The sequence below is a fragment of the Caretta caretta genome, chromosome 2, assembly GCF_965140235.1.
Source record: "Caretta caretta isolate rCarCar2 chromosome 2, rCarCar1.hap1, whole genome shotgun sequence".
Lineage (NCBI taxonomy): Eukaryota > Metazoa > Chordata > Testudines > Cheloniidae > Caretta > Caretta caretta.
Window position 1 is genome coordinate 9,956,296 of NC_134207.1, and position 17,213 is coordinate 9,973,508.

The window sequence follows — 17,213 nt, forward strand, 5'->3', positions numbered from 1 at the left end:
CTCATGTGGAACTGTTCCATACTCCTGATCATTTTCATTGCCCTTTTCTGCACCTTTCCAGTTGTAAGACATCTTTTTTGAGATGAGGTAAACACAACAAGAAGCTGTTTTCAATGTGTGGGGGTACCATTGATTTATATAGTGGCATTATGATATTTCTGTTTTATTATCTATCCCTTTCTTAATGGTTCCTAACGTTCTGTTAACTTTTTTGACTGCTGCTGAACAGTGAGCTGATGTTTTCAGAGAACTGTCCATGATGAAGCCAAGCTCTTTCTTGAATGGGAACAGCTAATTTAGACCCAATCATTTGTTATGTATAGTTGGGATTATTTTTTCCAATGTACATTACTTTGTACTTATCAGCATTGGATTTCATGTGCCAATTCATTGCCCAGTTACCCAGTCAGTTTCCCTTCCCAGCCTTCACTGTGAATACAACTTTGGCAGCTGCTAGCTAATGACTCCTTGTTGATGGTGCATACAGGCAGGTGTCAGTAAAAGCCACCAGAAGGCATGGTAGGTGGCCAACACTCTGTGGAGGACTTGCCACATACGTATTGGGGGAAACACTGAGATATGCTCAAAGAACTCCTGAGATCTCTGTAGTCATGCAGAGAGAAACATTCCTTTTTGTGACAGTGTTTTTAAAAGGAGAGTAGTATTTTGTTAAGTTAAAAATTCAGGACATGTACTCAGTGCAGAATATTTTTCAAATATGCTTATATCTTGGTATGAGGGGAAGAGAGGACATACATGTATTATTTTTTATGACCTCAAAGATGAATTTTCAAGCTGTTTAGCTTTGGTAGACATTTCATGTACGGACTGTGAATATGTGTGTGGTTTTCTCTTTCAGTCCCTTTTGATCCTTTTTATAGCTTTTATGAATCTTTGCAGTAGAATGTAGTGCTCTGTTATTCATACGATATTTTCTCATTTTTTTAATTTTTAAATCTTGTCTCTGCATTTTTTCACTGTCCTTTCTTCTGTAGACATACACAACAGGAGAGGAAAGAAAATGCATCTCCTTTCCCTTCCATTCCTCAGGTTTTCTCTCCTGCTGTTCTCTTTTCTGCCCTTTTGTGAATTCTCCCACTAGTTTCCTTTCTCTTTTTTTTTTTTTTTTTTTGGTATTCCCCACTTCAAATATTTACCATCACACACACATTCTCTTGAGGATTAAGTGCTATCCCTGCAAGCTCTGGTGCAAGCTCCTTGCCTTAACTGTTGTCCCCCTACCTGATAAAGTTTCAGAGTAGCAGCCGTGTTAGTCTGTATTCGCAAAAAGAAAAGGAGTACTAGTGGCACCTTAGAGACTAACCAATTTATTTGAGCATAAGCTTTCGTGAGCTACAGCTCACTTCATTGGATGCATCCGATGAAGTGAGCTGTAGCTCACGAAAGCTTATGCTCAAATAAATTGGTTAGTCTCTAAGGTGCCACTAGTACTCCTTTTCTTTCTACCTGACAAAACTCTCTGTGTAGGACTGCCTGGCAACCACAGACAGCACTTGACAGAGTATACTGTAGAACACAAGAGCACACTGAGTTTAGCAGTGTGAATTCCAAGAGGTAGGAGGGGTTCACTGCTGATGTCATGTGACCAAAGAGGACTACCTAGCCATGGCTGCCTCTCTTCTGAAGAACTAAACAAGGCTGGGCTCTGTGTTCCTTGTTCAGCATATTACAGTCCTTTTACCTTCACTCCTGTCCTGCTTCATGAATAATAATTAAATTAGCAGATTTGGTCTAATGAGAATGGGCATTTGTGGTCTCAAGCCATTCACTCTCACAGCCTTGCATTAGGTTAGCTGACTGGCCAAAGAACTGAAGTCAGCATAAAATGGGTCAAGCAGTGTTTGTGCTGTTCAGGGCTGACCTGCTTAAGGTGAATAAAAGATCATTGGGCAGTTTTGAAAAGTTCATGATTTCTTTTGCTCTCACTCCCACAATTGTGTACTGAATCAAATTCTAAAACACTGTATTACTAAATGGAGTTTTACTAACTTGTTATGCAGGGTTGTGCTACCTTCAGCAATGATGGACAATGTGGTGCAGCACAGAAAAAAAATCTTCAGTTTGTTTTTAAAGGTGAAGTATAGTCATGCCACGCTAATTACCATGTGGCTTATGGATGATAAGGCACTTACATTTTAAAGTGCTACAGTCATTTCCTGAAAAAAGAACTATCCTTTTGAATAAAATCTCTCATGCTTATTCTGAGTTTTATTTGTACGTGTTTGTAAAATTAGCTAAAATGTGGCCTGGCTTTTCTGCTTATACATGTACCTTGAGGAAACAAACGCTTATTCTTTGAGTAATGTCCCTATAGGTGTGACATACGAGGGTACAATCCAGACTAATGAGTAGCTGTGTCACTGCTGCCCTCTAACCTGGGATATCTTTTACAATGCTTTGTTGATGTTTCTCTATCGAAAGTGTAACTTAAACATATACTTTTTTTGTTTGTTTGTTACATAACTGCACTCAAAAACAAAACAATGTAAAACTTTAGAGCCTACAAGTCTGCTCAGTCCTACTTCTCGTTCAGCCAATCGTTAAGACAAGTTTGTTCACATTTATGGGAGATACTGCTGCCTGCTTCTTATTTATTACAGTGTCACCTGACAGTGAGAACAGGCATTCGCTTGGCACTTTTGTAGCTGGTGTTGCAAGGTATTTACACGTCAGATATGCTAAACATTCAAATGTCTCCTCATGCTTTAGCCATCATTCCGGAGGACATGCTTCCATGCTGATGATGTTCGTTTAAAAAATAGTGCGTTATTTAAATTTTGACTGAACTCCTTGAGGGAGAATTGTGTGTCCCCTGCTCTGTTTTACCCACATTCTGCCATATATTTCATGTTATAGCAGTTTCGGATGATGACCCAGCACACGTTGTTTGATTTGCGAACACTGTCACTGCAGATTTGACGAAACTCAAAGAAGGTACCAATGTGAGATTTCTAAAAACAGCTACAGCATTTGACCTAAGGTTTAATAATCTGAAGTGCCGTCCAAAATCTGAGAGGGACGAGGTGTGGAGCACGCTTTCAGAAATCTTAAAAGAGCAACACTCTGATGCGGAAACTACAGGACCCAAACCACCAAAAAAGAAAATCCAACCTTCTGCTGGTAGCATCTGACTCATGAAGATGAAAATGAACATGCGTTGATCCGCTTTGCTTTGGATTGTTGTTGAGCAGAACCCGTCATCAGCATGGATGCATATCCTATGGAATGGTGGTTGAAGCATGAAGGGACATACGAATGTTTATCATATCTGGCACGTAAATATCTTACGACACCGGTTACAAAAGTGCCATACGAACGCCTGTTCTCACTTTCAGGTGACATTCTAAACAAGAAGCAGGCAGCAGTATCTCCTGGAAATGTAACCACAATTGTTTGTCTGAGCGATTGGCTGAAGTAGGACTGAGTGGATTTGTCGGCTCTAAAAGTTTTACATTGTTTTATTTTTGAATGCAGGTTTTTTTGTACATAATTCGACATTTTTAAGTTCAACTTTCATTATAAAGAGATTGCACTACAGTACTTGTATTAGATGAATTGAAAAATATGATTTATTTTTTACAGTGCAAATATTTGTATTAAATATAAATATAAAGTGAGCACTGTACATTTTGTATTCTGTGTTGTAATTGAAATCAATATGTTTGAAAATGTAGACAACATCCAAAAATATTTAAATAAATGGTATTCTATTATTGTTTAACAGGGTGATTAATCACAATTAATTTTTTTAATAACTTGACAGCCCTAATTGGCATATGATATTGTACTTACATTTCAGTGTATAGTATATAGAGCAGTATAAACAAGTCATTGTCTGCATGAAATTTTTGTTTGTACTGAGTTCGCTAGTGCTTTTTATGTAGCCTGTTGTAAAACTAGGCAGATATCTAGATGAGTTGACGTACCGCCTGGAAAACCTCTGCGTACCCCCAGGGGTACATATACCCCTGGTTGAGAACCACTGCCTTACAAGACCACTATTTGAACTGATGGCTACCTGCTCGCTGCTCCATTTATCCATGAAAATGGCATTCCCGATAGCCATCACATCGACGTGATGGATTGGAGAAAAAAGGGGCCCCTATGTCATGACCCCCTTCTCACAGTATTTTTTTTAAGGACAAGGTCACATTGCAACCTCACCTCAAATTTTTACCTAAAGTGTTCTCCAAGTTCCATATTAACCAACCTATTCACCTGCCAGTCTTCCACCCTGAACCTCACCTAGATAAACAAGAGGCACTACTGAACACCATTGACATTAGGAGAGCACTTCTATCTGAATTAGGACTAAACTCTTCAGAAAGACCCCCAAATTGTTTGTCTTGCTCACAGATAGATTGAAAGGGTCTGCAATCTCTAATCAAAGACTTTCCCAGCGGATATCTGATTGCATTAATTCTTGCTATGAATTTTGTAATATTCAAGCACCTTTGGACATACAGACTCACTATATGAGGTCCATTTCTACCTCTACGGCATTTCTCGAAAACATGCCCATTATTGAAATAAGTGAGGCCACTACCTGGGCTTCTATGAATATGTTCACTGAATGCTACTCACAACTCTGCTTCTGATACTGGGTTCGGCTTGGCTTTATTTTCTTCCATACTGGACTCAACTCTGAAGCTCCCTTTGTCTTATGGGGAACTGCTCAGTAGTCACCTAAAGTGGCGCACCTATAGGGACACTACTCAAAGAAGAAGGAATGGTTACTCACCCTTTTCAGTCACTGTAGTTCTTTGAGATGTCTGTATCTATGGGAGCTACAGTATTTTCCCTCCTTCCCCTTTGCTTCGGAGTTCTCCGCTATGGGGATTTGCGGTCGAGAAGGAATGGAGGGCAGTTCGCCTGCACAATGTTATATGATGATGATATGGGGCATGAGATTGACTAGCGTATATGCACAGGCCAAACAGAAACTGCTATGTCAGTCTCTGCTCAAAGGTGTAGGGATGGCAAACACATCTAGAGTGACACACATCTCGAAGAACTATAGTTACTGCACAGGATGAGTAACCAGTTCTCACCAGATACTGTTTTCAGATTTTCTTCAAGGAGACTTTATTTATTTATTTATTTTTAATATTTGTAGAGTTGTAGCACCTAGAATCCTCATTCAGGAATTGGGGCTTCTTTTGTGGTATGCACCACACACACACACACACACACACACACACACAAAACCTAACTTCAAGATACATTTAGACCCGTGGTTCTCAACCAGGGGTCACACACACACACAAAACCTAACTTCAAGATACATTTAGACCCGTGGTTCTCAACCAGGGGTCTGAGGCCCCTTGTGGGGGCCGCAAGCAGGTTTCGGAGGGCCTCCAAGCAGGGCCAGGATTAGATACGCTGGGGCCCAGGGCAGAAAGCCAAAACCCCATCATATGGGGCTAAATCCTGGGGACCTGAGTCCTGCCAACTGGGGCTGAAGCTGAAGCCTGAGCAACTTAGCTTCGTGGGGCTGCCTGTACTGTGGAGCCCTGGGCAGTTGCCCTGCTTGCTACCCCCTAACACTGGCCTTGGCTTTTATATACATAAAAACAGTTGTTGTGGCACAGGTGGGCCGTGGAGTTCTATAGCAAGCTGGGGAGGGCTCAGGAAGAAAAAGGTTGAGAACCCCTGATTTTGGACTGTTAAGGTTCCATCAGGACGCATCCATCCAAAACCTTGAAATCATGAAAATAATAAGGGAAAAGTCTCCAGCATTTTTTTTTTTAACCACCTTCACATCACCTACAGTACTGTCAACTACACACACTAACACTCTATAAGGCATTCACTTCCATCTCCAGTAGATATCATAACAGAAGATGTACCCCAACTGACTGCCACATAGTCCATTTATTTGGAAAATTATTTTGACTTAATATTGCTGGGGTCACTGTTAAACTATTTGCATTCAACGTGTGTCAAGTATGTGACTAATCTGAATTTTCCTATGTCAAGAAAGAATCCTGATCAATTATCCTGATCAATTCTAAATTATCATTTCAGACTTCCATCTCAGTCATAGCAAGTACCTACCACTGAGAGCTGGAAAATCTACTTAAGGTATGTGGAATTTCCAGTGAACTAATTTTTCACTGGGTTTTATTAATGTTGGGTAAAACTGTTTAGGCTGAGATATTCTAAAGCACCCAAGGACCTTAAGAAGGCACAAATCCCATTGATTTTTCAATCAGACTTGCGTTGCTTAACTCTGTTAGGTGCTTTTGAAGATTCCACTGGTAAGCAATTGATGTTAAACTGTAACAAGAATCATCCCAGATTCCTAAATTTAACTATCTAATTCACGACCCTTCTGTTCATTCACTCACTTCTTTGAAAGTGGGGTGGGTGGGAAATCTTATTTTGGATTGTTATCCATGTTCGAACTTAGTCGAAAAGTAATTTTTTTTTTTAATTTGAGAAAAATTCATTAAGCCGTTTTTGAGTTATACAAAACACTCAAAAATATATTTCTCTTAAGTATAAGGGATGCAGTGTTTCCTAGTGGATAGGCCACTGGTCTGGGACTTAGGAGGCCTGGATTTTATTCCTGGTTCGGTCACTGGTCTGCTGGGTGACCTTGGGAAAGTCATTTCACCTCCTGGTGGCTATATTTCTCCATCTCTAAAATGGAGATAATGATGCTAGCCTCTTTTGTAAAGCACTTTGAGATCTTCTTTGAGATCTATTGACGAAAAGCGCGATGAGTGCTAAAATGTTTTAATAATTAGTAGTAGTACTGATGCTATAGGGAAGTTGGTCACACTTGCTGAGCTCTTAACAGATATGGAAATAGTGTCCATTGAGGCTATTTTTCTTCAGAGGAGTGTCTGTGTATGTTGCTTACACCAGTGCTACTCAAAGTGGTGGTCTGTGGACCGGTGCCGGTCTGCTAGCCATTGGCTGCCGGTCTGCGCCTACATTGGAAAAAAAAAATTGCCAGTCCCCCACATCAGATAGCTTGAGAAGCACTGGCTTACACTATGCCCTAAAGCTGTAAATGATATCTGCTGAAGTTTTTTATTTTTTATCAGGACCCTGTAAAGACGTAGCATCTTTGTGACATCACTATTGCAGTCTTCCTGCCAGTCTGATGGGCACAGGGGTTGCTAAGCTCAATGTCATGTGGACAGCTTGTGTGAGGGGCATTTGAAAGACCCTATCTTACCTACAAAAGCTTTGGAGCTGCTTCATACCAAAGCTGATCAGCTGAACGCTGTAGAATCAGGATGACACTATGGTAATGGAGAAGAATTTTAACAATCCTCTAGTTCCGTATTAAGAAAAGGAGGACTTGTGGCACCTTAGAGACTAACAAATTTATTTGAGCATAAGCTTTCATGAGCTACAGCTCACTTCATCGGATGCATTCAGTGGAAAATACAGTGGGGAGATTTATATACACAGAGAACATGAAACAATGGGTGTTACCATACACACTGTAACGAGAGTGATCAGGTAAGATGAGCTATTACTAGCAGGAGAGCGAGGGGGGACCTTTTGTAGTGATAATCAAGGTGGGCCATTTCCAGCAGTTGACAAGAACATCTGAGGAATGGTGGGCGGGGGGGGGGAGAAACATGTGGAAATAGTTCTACTTTGTGTAATGACCCATCCACTCCCAGTCTTTATTCAAGCCTAAGTTAATTGTATCCAGTTTGCAAATTAATTCCAATTCAGCAGTGTCTCATTGGAGTCTGTTTTTGAAGGTTTTTTTGTTGAAGAATTGCCACTTTTAGGTCTGTAATCGAGTGACCAGAGAGATTGAAGTGTTCTCCGACTGGTTTATGAATGTTATAATTCTTGACGTCTGATTTATGTCCATTTATTCTTTTCCATAGAGACTGTCCAGTTTGGCCAATGTACATGGCAGAGGGGCATTGCTGGCACATATCACATTGGTAGATGTGCAGGTGAACGAGCCTCTGATATTGTGGCTGATGTGATTAGGCCCTATGATGGTGTTCCCTGAATAGATATGTGGACGCAGTTGACAACGGGCTTTGTTGCAAGGATAGGTTCTTGGGCTAGTGGTTCTGTTGTGTGGTGTGTGGTTGCCTGTGAGTGTTTGCTTCAGGTTGGGGGGCTGTCTGTAAGCAAGGACTGGCCTGTCTCCCAAGATCTGTGAGAGTGATGGGTCGTCCTTCAGGATAGGTAGTAGATCCTTGATGATGCGTTGGAGAGGTTTTAGTTGGGGGCTGAAGGTGATGGCTAGTGGCGTTCTGTTATGTTCTTTGTTGGGCCTGTCCTGTAGTAGGTAACTTCTGGGTCCTCTTCTGGCTGTGTCAGTCCGTTTCTTCACTTCAGCAGGTGGGTATTGTAGTTGTAAGAACGCTTGATAGAGATCTTGTAGGTGTTTGTCTCTGTCTGAGGGGTTGGAGCAAATGCGGTTGTATCGTAGAGCTTGGCTGTAAACAATGGATAGTGTGGTGTGGTCTGGATGAAAGCTGGAAGCATGCAGGCAGGCATAGCGGTCAGTAGGTTTCCGGTATAGGGTGGTGTTTTTGTGACCATCGCTTCTTAGCACCGTAGTGTCCAGGAAGTGGATCTCTTGTGTGGACTGGTCGAGGCTAAGGCTGATGGTGGGATGGAAATTGTTGAAATCATGGTGGAATTCCTCAAGGGCTTCTTTTCCATGGGTCCAGATGATGAAGATGTCATCAGTGTAGCGCAAGTAGAGTAGGGGCATTAGGGGACGAGAGCGGAGGAAGCATTGTTCTAAGTCATCCATAAAAATGTTGGTATACTATGGGGCCATGCGGGTACCCATAGCAGTGCCACTGATTTGAAGGTATACATTGTCCCCAAATGTGAAATAGTTATGGGCTATGGTCTCAAGTAGAAACTGTGTTTGCTGTACATTCACTCTGCCAAATCACAAACATTCAATATGTCTGTAGCCTGCGGTGTTCAACCCTTTTACTTCTGTTCTTTATGCCATGAGTCCTGTTTTTGGTCCCCTTTTTAATTCATCTGTGCTTTCCTTAAGTGCTTTAATCCATCATTGCAGGGTTATATTTTATCTGCATTGAGACTGATATTTTTCTGACTTCTGTTTCCCTTACTGATTGTAGTCTTTATTTTTATTTAAAGTTAATTTTAGTGATGTTATATTACACCAGCATGGGTTTGGCTGTTGTGGCTACAGTTTCAAGCTCAATAGAGTGAAAGTCACCTCTGTTACTTGCTTCAGATTTAGGCTCTCTAGGAACTCATAATGACCAAGGATAGTGATTATACATGCAAGTACAGGGTCTAGTCTGTTTCACAAGTTTTATTAAAGAGAAATTCTATGAAGATCTACGCACAAATTATAAATATAGTTATACTCACATCCTTAAGGATATTCTTAAGGTCTGATTGCTGCCTTGCCAATTGATTATCAGGAGAGGGATGGTTCCTGCTGGAGTTTCACATAAGGAGCTCAATTTTTCCACTCTGGGCGTCCTCTTTTTATAATGTGATTCTGACTGTATTCATACCCTGCAGTTAGGGCACGCAGAATAATGTGACTACCAGGTATCTTGTAAAGGGAAAAAAAAATTACTCTTACTTTTAATTTTTCACAATATCATCCATTGGTAAATCTTTTCCTGTAATCTTGTGGCACAGTTACTTACATCAAGCATTTCTTAAGCCTGTGGTCTAGTATGGCTAAACTAAAGTCTTACAGGCCTCAGTATTGTAGGCCTTGCGTTTCATCCCTCCTTACTTAGATATCTAATGTATACTTATCCCTTCTGACTACTGATCAATCTTATACGTCTATCATTCTACAACTTAACTCTATTTAGTATACAATGATTATATATGACATAACATGTTAGTTAATGATAACTAAGGCTATGAATTTGTCACAGAGGTCATTGATTCTGAGACTTCTGAAGACCTCAGTGACTTCAGCCTGCGGTGGCTGGGAGCTGCTAGGTCCTGTTTTTTCTCATGGGGGCAGGGAGCTGCGGGGCACCCATGCAGCTTCCAGCCTCAGTGGTTGGTAGGGGGATCCCTGCAGCCTCGGGCCCCTGTGAGCGGCAGAGGGACCCCTGCAGCTCCAAGCCAGGGTGGAGGGGGACCCCTCAAGCTCCAAGCCTGTCCCGCAGTTGCCCAGAAGCTTCCCATTTTGTCATGGATATTTTTTAGTGAAAGTCTGGGACAGGTCACAGACTTCCGCGAATTTTTCTTTATTGTCCATGACTTTTACTAAAAATATCCTTGACAAAATCTTAGCCTTAGTCCTAACATCACACAATGAATGAGCAATAGACTAAAATAATTGGCTACATGATGTTATACTTCCATGTCTGGGGGTTTTGTACAATTGGTTATAGTAAAAGCAGAATTGTGGAAACTAGTTACTCACTCTTGTCCACGTCTTAATGCTTTTTGTTGCTACATTCTCTTTTGTGATGAGCAGCGTGGGTGACAAGAGTCCAGCAAGATTTGCATCACTCATGTTTTGAACTGTAACAAAATCTTTCTGCCGACAGTTCAGGAATGCCAGTGCACCTCCTCACCTCAGTTGCTGATGCAGTTCATGCCGTTATTTTTGCCCGTTTAGACTATTGTAATGGCTTTCTTGCTGCAATCATGATTAATACATGACAGCAGGTACAAAATGTTTCTGCTAGCATTCTGGATGAAGCAATAATGTAACTGCATCTCTGGCTCTGATACACTGCAAACTGCTTTTCAGATTAACTTCAAGGTACTCTCTTTCACCTGCTAAAGCCCTTCAAATTCTGTCTGATATAGTTGGTCTGTACACCTTCCGTCACCAGTAAATGTCACCTAATGCTGGTTCACTTGTCTCATCGCTACCCAGATGTGCTGCACTGTGTGACGGTCTTCTCTTGTACAGTAATACTTTCTTGAATTTCTTGCTCAGGGATTTCATGGATGCTAATTAGTCTTTTTTTGCTCTTAAAATTCTCTGTGAATAATTACTTCTCTTCCCCTTGTTTCTAAAGTGCCATGTCTATTTGTACTAAACTGTTGCATAGCTATGAATAGATTAATGCCTTGGTATGGTTAAAGTTGGTTTTCCTGTTTTTTTTCCCATGCAAGTTAAAGATAGTGAAGTTCAAGTTTTTAGTAGTCTTCAGTTTTATCGCTTCATTTAAAACCTGAAGATTTGTAGTTAGATCAAACAAGAAAGCCCTAAAGTGCCAGGATGCTGCATATAAGACCTGGATTAAGCAGCCTGGACCTCAGGGTTACATGAGATGGCCTCCACTATCCTCTTTGCCCTTTACTGTCCTTACTTCTCTCCTTAGGTCAGGTCTAATCAATATAATGTTTAAGTATTATTATTTGTATTATGGACCAGGGTCATACTGTGTTTACATTTTTTATAGTAAACTTAGTTTTTTTACCATGTCCCAGATTTTCAGTCTGTCTTAAATTTTTATATTGACAGTGAGTAGAAATTGTTGGGAGGGAGTATATTAAAGATTTTGTTAGCTGGATAAAAGATAGCTGGGCCATTGGCAGCTGGTAAGGCATGGGGAATTGTTCGAATTTTGGTTTCGAGGCAGTAATTGAGACTTATGGTAACGGGCAGTGGAGGCATGATCAATTTTTCTGAAACGTTTTACATTGTTTATAACACCAGCGATTAAAGGGTAATATGGGGCCCTTACCTGCTAATACCTAAGTTCAAGTCCATGTGTTTCATGTAGCAGTTGGTATCCCTGACATCTACAATAATGAAGGCAATGCAATTCCTGCTCTGTTTTAGGGATTAGCAGTGTCTTCAACAGTAGCATGAATAACCCAGAAAAGTCAGAGCCTGAAGTTGTCTGTCTGCAGGTAAAAAGACTTCCAGTTCATCTCAAAATGTATTTATCATGTGTAAAAAGCCTAGATGGGAACTATCCGGATTTAGAATCTTTTTTTGATTGTTTCCTTTCATTTCAGTTGACCTTTTAAAATGAACAGCTGTTAATGTCATGATGTCATGTACAAGTGTGCTTTTTGGTCTGCAGCCATTTGTACTTTGGAATACACCGTGTGTAAAAGACTGAAGTGAGTCATGTCCTGGTAAAACCATGACAACCCTGTATTTATTAGTTTGTTAGGTAAATATCTTGCAGTAGAGTGCACCTTCTTGGATAAGACTTTGTTATAAAGTTTTCACTCAGCTCCATGAATCACCGTATTGTAAAATATAGCGCCATGACAAGTAAGCAAAGATAGATTCTTAGATTCCTAGGCCAGAAGGGACCATTGTGGTCATCTGGTCTGACTTTCTGTAAAAAACAGGCCAGAACTTTCTCAAAATAATTCTTAGCAAGACACATTACATTTAACATAGCATTTTTCTGGTATGTTTTTGGGGAGGGATTTGTTTGGTCAGCAGTTTGGGGGAATGGAGGAGGCTGGGATTATCTCAGTTTAATTATTGGCCATTTTTTTGCACCATCCCTTTTTTATATGTGTTATGTACCCAGATACCTATGTGATGGATACAATATACGCTATGAATTTAATGTGCTGAACTTCTTTATTACACACACAAAACTACATTAAAAGAACATTATTAAGGTTGCAAAATTAAGCTCTCAAAAGTTAGGAAATGCCAGAATTAAGGTTGCCTGTTGCAGCCTTAATTTACGTCCTTGTGCATAAGCATTATGAGACAGTCTTTAATTACATGATCACATGGTATCTTTTTCCCCAGGACCCCGGTCAATTCTGTGCACAGGGCAAACAGACTTGCTTGGGGGGATAAATCAGGATTGTGTCGTGAATGAGCATGTCTGTAGGACCCCTATTTCATTTGTTGCAGAAGTTGGAAGGTGTGTAATGAACAAGGCAGGGGATTGTAGGAAGAGAGTGGATGATCTCAGGGGTAAGAGAGATGAATACTTCCCTGGAGAATTGGATTCCATCTCTTCCTCTGCCACAGAGTTCCTATATGATGTTAGGCAAGTCACTTAAACAAGTGGCACCCAACCTTATTACACAGGGGAGCCACATAAACTGAGGCATAACCTTGTGTGGGCCAAACAGATTCTATATATTTTAATAAGATATGAAGTCTCCTGTACTGACTTATATTTTAAGTTCAGTATGTATTTAGATATGTTGTTTGTATAGTATTGTCTATTTACACACTTACTGTGTTGAAGCTGGCTGTGGACCTTATGAAATGCTCTGGTGGGCTGAAGTTTGGGCACCCTGATTTAAACCAGACTTCTCACAGATGGTCACTAATCGTGTGTTCCTCATTTTGAGTGCCTGACTTCGAGACCTTTGTTTCTTATTTACAGAAGTGCTGAACACTCACATCTGCAACTTTTGTCAATGGGAACTGTACTTTGAACATATAAAGCACTATATAATGCTAAATATGCTGACAATCCGGTCCCTAGGCATCTCAAATTGAGTACCCATATTGGATATTTTTGACCTTACTTTCTTTGTCTTGGTTTGCGATCTGTAAAAGGGGGGTATCACCACCTCTCACTTCACAGGGGTGTTATGAAAATAAATTATCCTTTGTGAAACACTCATATACTAGAGTGACAAGTGACAAGAAAAAAGCTTATGAGGAACTTAATTCTGTTTTCAGACCACGCTTTGAATAGCGTGCAGTAAATAAAGCATGGAGCCATGTATTTAACAATGAAGAGAAAACAAAATATTGAGTAGCTGCTCGTTAGCTGAACACCATACATTCTGGGCACTGAATAAGGCTGAGGTCCGGGGGGAAAAATGACATGGAAAATTTCAGCCCAGGCTGTTAAATTTTGATAATGTAATAAGCAACTGAAAACAGGGAAATGTCGGGCAACCTTCAGTAATAGGTGGTGCTATCAGCTCCACCTATAAGAAGCAAGCCACCCAAAGGTGCTCTGATGTTATTGTGATGAATGTTATATCGATATTTAGATGTATTGGATTTTAAAATAGTAATGACTATTTGTCAAGCAACCTTGCCTCAACCAGTACAATGTGTTTTAAAAATTGCTGGGAAACCAGTGGACTTGTATATCCTAATAGCTTCAAAAGTGAGGGGAGGTAATATTATTGGCTGAGCTTGCAAAGACCTTGCATGCAACTCAACAGCATTTTTTCATTTCTTTATCTGTAACACAGTAACTTTTGAAGGCTGCATCTGATCAATTCCATAATTTCAGGGAATGTTCTAGGCATCAGTGGCCAGAACCCTATTGACTTCTGGGGAAAAATCAGGGGAGACACATGAAGCCCCTTTCGGCACAGCCTCAAGCAGCTCTGCAATTGTCTATAGATCAAACAAGTGGTTGATGTCACCCATTAATGCCTTTCACATAACAGTACTCTTCTTTGCTCATCCCAATGGAGTTTATCTCCCAGGCAGAAAGAAAAATAATGATGGAGGGCGTTGCAGTGTGCACACAGCCCTTGGCATTGGGGAAAAAATGGGATATCCTGGTATGGGGGAAGAAGGGAATGTGACTTGCTGGTAAGAGAGTGAAATTGCAGTGAGTCCATGAAATAGAGGGGGATGGGAGTGTGTACACAGAATTTGTGAGGTGAAATGGAGGAATGCAAGGAGCCACTGGTGTGTTTAATAAGCTCAGCCTACAGAAGCTACGAAGTGTGAAACTATCTCTTTTTAAAACAGTAATCGCCTAGAAGTGCTTACAGCTCTACCTGACTTCTGGAAGTGGTGTCTTGCTGGTCCTCTTATCTGGTTGCTATCTCGAGTTTTTCAGGGCAAAAGAAGACAGTCTTATGTTGGAGGAAAAGATTTATGATAAATAAAGGAGTATATGTTCCCCAGTGGTTCAGGTTTGAACAAAAAGGGGTTGGGACAGGTATCCTCAGTCAAGAGGCTGCAGACCGTAATCAAGGGTCCTTCCTAGATGGGTTTAAAAAAAAAATTCTGCAGAAAAGGACCTAGGGGTTACAGTGGACGAGAAGCTGGATATGAGTCAACAGTGTGCCCTTGTTGCCAAAAAGCCCAATGGCATTTTGGGTTGTATAAGTAAGGGCATTGCCAGAAGATCGAGGGATGTGATCGTTCCCCTCTGTTCAACATTCGTGAGGCCTCATCTGGAGTACTGTGTCCAGTTTTGGGCCCCACACTGCAAGAAGGATGTGGAAAAATCGGAAAGCGTCCAGCGGAGGGCAACAAAAGTGATTTGGGGACTGGAACACATGACTTATGAGGAACAACTGAGGGAACTGGAATTGTTTAGTCTGCAGAAGAGAAGAGTGAGGTGGGATTTGATAGCTGCTTTCAACTACCTGAAAGGAGGTTCCAAAGAGGATGGCTCTAGACTGTTCTCAGTGGTAGCAGATGACAGAACGAGGAGTAGTGGTCTCAAGTTGCAGTGGGGGAGGTTTAGGTTGGATATTAGGAAAAACTTTTTCACAAGGAGGGTGGTGAAGCACTGGAATGGGTTACCTAGGGAGGTGGTGGAATCTCCTTCCTTTGAGGTTTTTAAGGTCAGGCTTGACAAAGCCCTGGCTGGGATGATTTAGTTGGGGATTGGCCCTGCTTTGAGCAGGGGGTTGGATTAGATAACCTCCTGAGGTCCCTTCCAACCCTGATATTCTATGATTCTATGACAAGATCTCATTCTCAGGGTGGTTTTTTTTGGCAAGGCTTCTGGTTTAACCCAAATCGACACTAGCTTGGCAGAAATCTCTAGCTGCCTTCTTTCTATGTAATTTTGCAACCAGTAAACTGAAACACAAATAGTATAAACTATACCAGATAACTCCTTTTTTCCCCAGAGCTTCCTGTCCTGGCTTCCGGTCCACATAACGCCTTTGTATCTCTCCTCTGCAGCTGAACTTAAGGAGTGCCTAGATAATAATGACTTCCTTAAATGCCTCTGAGGTGGGGCTAGGAAGTAACCCCTAAGACCCCAGGCTATAGTTTGGCTCATCAGGGCTTCCTCCTAGGGATGCATGCCCAAAGCAGGATTCAGCAGTGTTTTAGGGTTCCTTCCAGAGTTGCCAAAAGACCTGCATACCTTGGTGTAGGGAACTTCTCTTGTCTCTTTCCCTCCCAGGTGAGTATGAAAAGAGAAACCCCAGGACAAGAGATACTACAGGAAGTGGTGTTGGTCATTCATTAGATGTCACTGCTCATTGTGACAGAACTGGAGTAATGCATCCTCGTAATGCTAGGGGCATCCTGCTTCTGGAGGTGCTGTCTTTCTGAATAAGTTTAAATCATAGGGTTGGCTTCATTAAATATTCCATGACACTTTATTATTTTTGAAAGTGTCATGATGTTAACCTCTGCTCTGTGGCCTTATTCGAACTTGGAAAAGTATGGTCTGCCCACCAAAAGATGAAAATATTGCCATTGTAGCTGAACTGAAGTTTTTTCCTTCTTTGTCTCCAGTCCTATAAACATGTAGGCACATGCTTACCTATATCATTGTGATAGGCTCTATAGAGAAACAGAAGACTCACTTCCACCAATGTTTTTTTTAAAAAAAGTGTAGCATTACTTGTGCAGAATGGCTATTGCATTCCCTCCATTGGTGGATGAGTTATCTCTATATACACAGTCTTTAAAGCTCTTTGGGATACAAGGGGCCATATAAATCTAAGCTGATGGTGGTAGTGCAATATTATCATGAGAACACTATTATCTTCATAGTTAGCAATTTATAATTACCTATCCATTGTTCTTTGTTTTGGTTAATATGTTAAAGTGCTTAATGATTGTAATTAGCTGAAATTTAAAAAGAGAACTAACTGCAGAATATAGGTTACCAATAATGCAGTTAGCATCGTCGCTTAGAAAAGATTTGGCAAACAGGGTACTTTAATTCAGACAACCAGACCATTCTTAGGCCATGTCTGCACAGTGCTGTTAACAGCGATGTAGTTTGGCTCTAAAATGAGTGATTTTTAACTGTGGCAATTGGTAGTATGTTCATGCCTTATTATGGTATTTTCATTGTTAATCATTGCATTCAAACAGCTCAGTGTTAGTTTGAACTGACCTCTCAGTATTTGGGGCAGATATCCCATGGTGTAGTGTTTTGCTGCTCTACTCTGCTCTGCGCGCGCTCTCTCTCTCTCTCCTTTTTTTTTTTCTTTCTTCTTTCCACCCTGCACTCCATTCTGGGACATGGGATCAAGCTAACAACTTCCCATGATAGCTCTCCTAGCGTTCATTCATTTTGTCTGCATCATTTTCAAACTGATGTCAGGCA

At 40.9% G+C, this 17,213-nt stretch overlaps 1 protein-coding gene across 2 annotated transcripts in view; it reads left to right on the top strand.

The window, feature by feature from the left end:
* Positions 1–17,213, top strand: part of PTK2 (protein tyrosine kinase 2) — a 381,820-nt gene that overhangs the window by 17,589 nt on the left and 347,018 nt on the right. The window contains exon 2 of one of the 2 annotated variants that reach the window (XM_048841743.2): positions 6,049–6,105. The exons of the other annotated variant lie outside the window; for it this stretch is intronic. The gene's annotated coding sequence lies outside the window, so the exon portion shown is untranslated. The remainder of the gene's footprint in view (positions 1–6,048; positions 6,106–17,213) is intronic. 2 annotated transcript variants of the gene reach the window in all.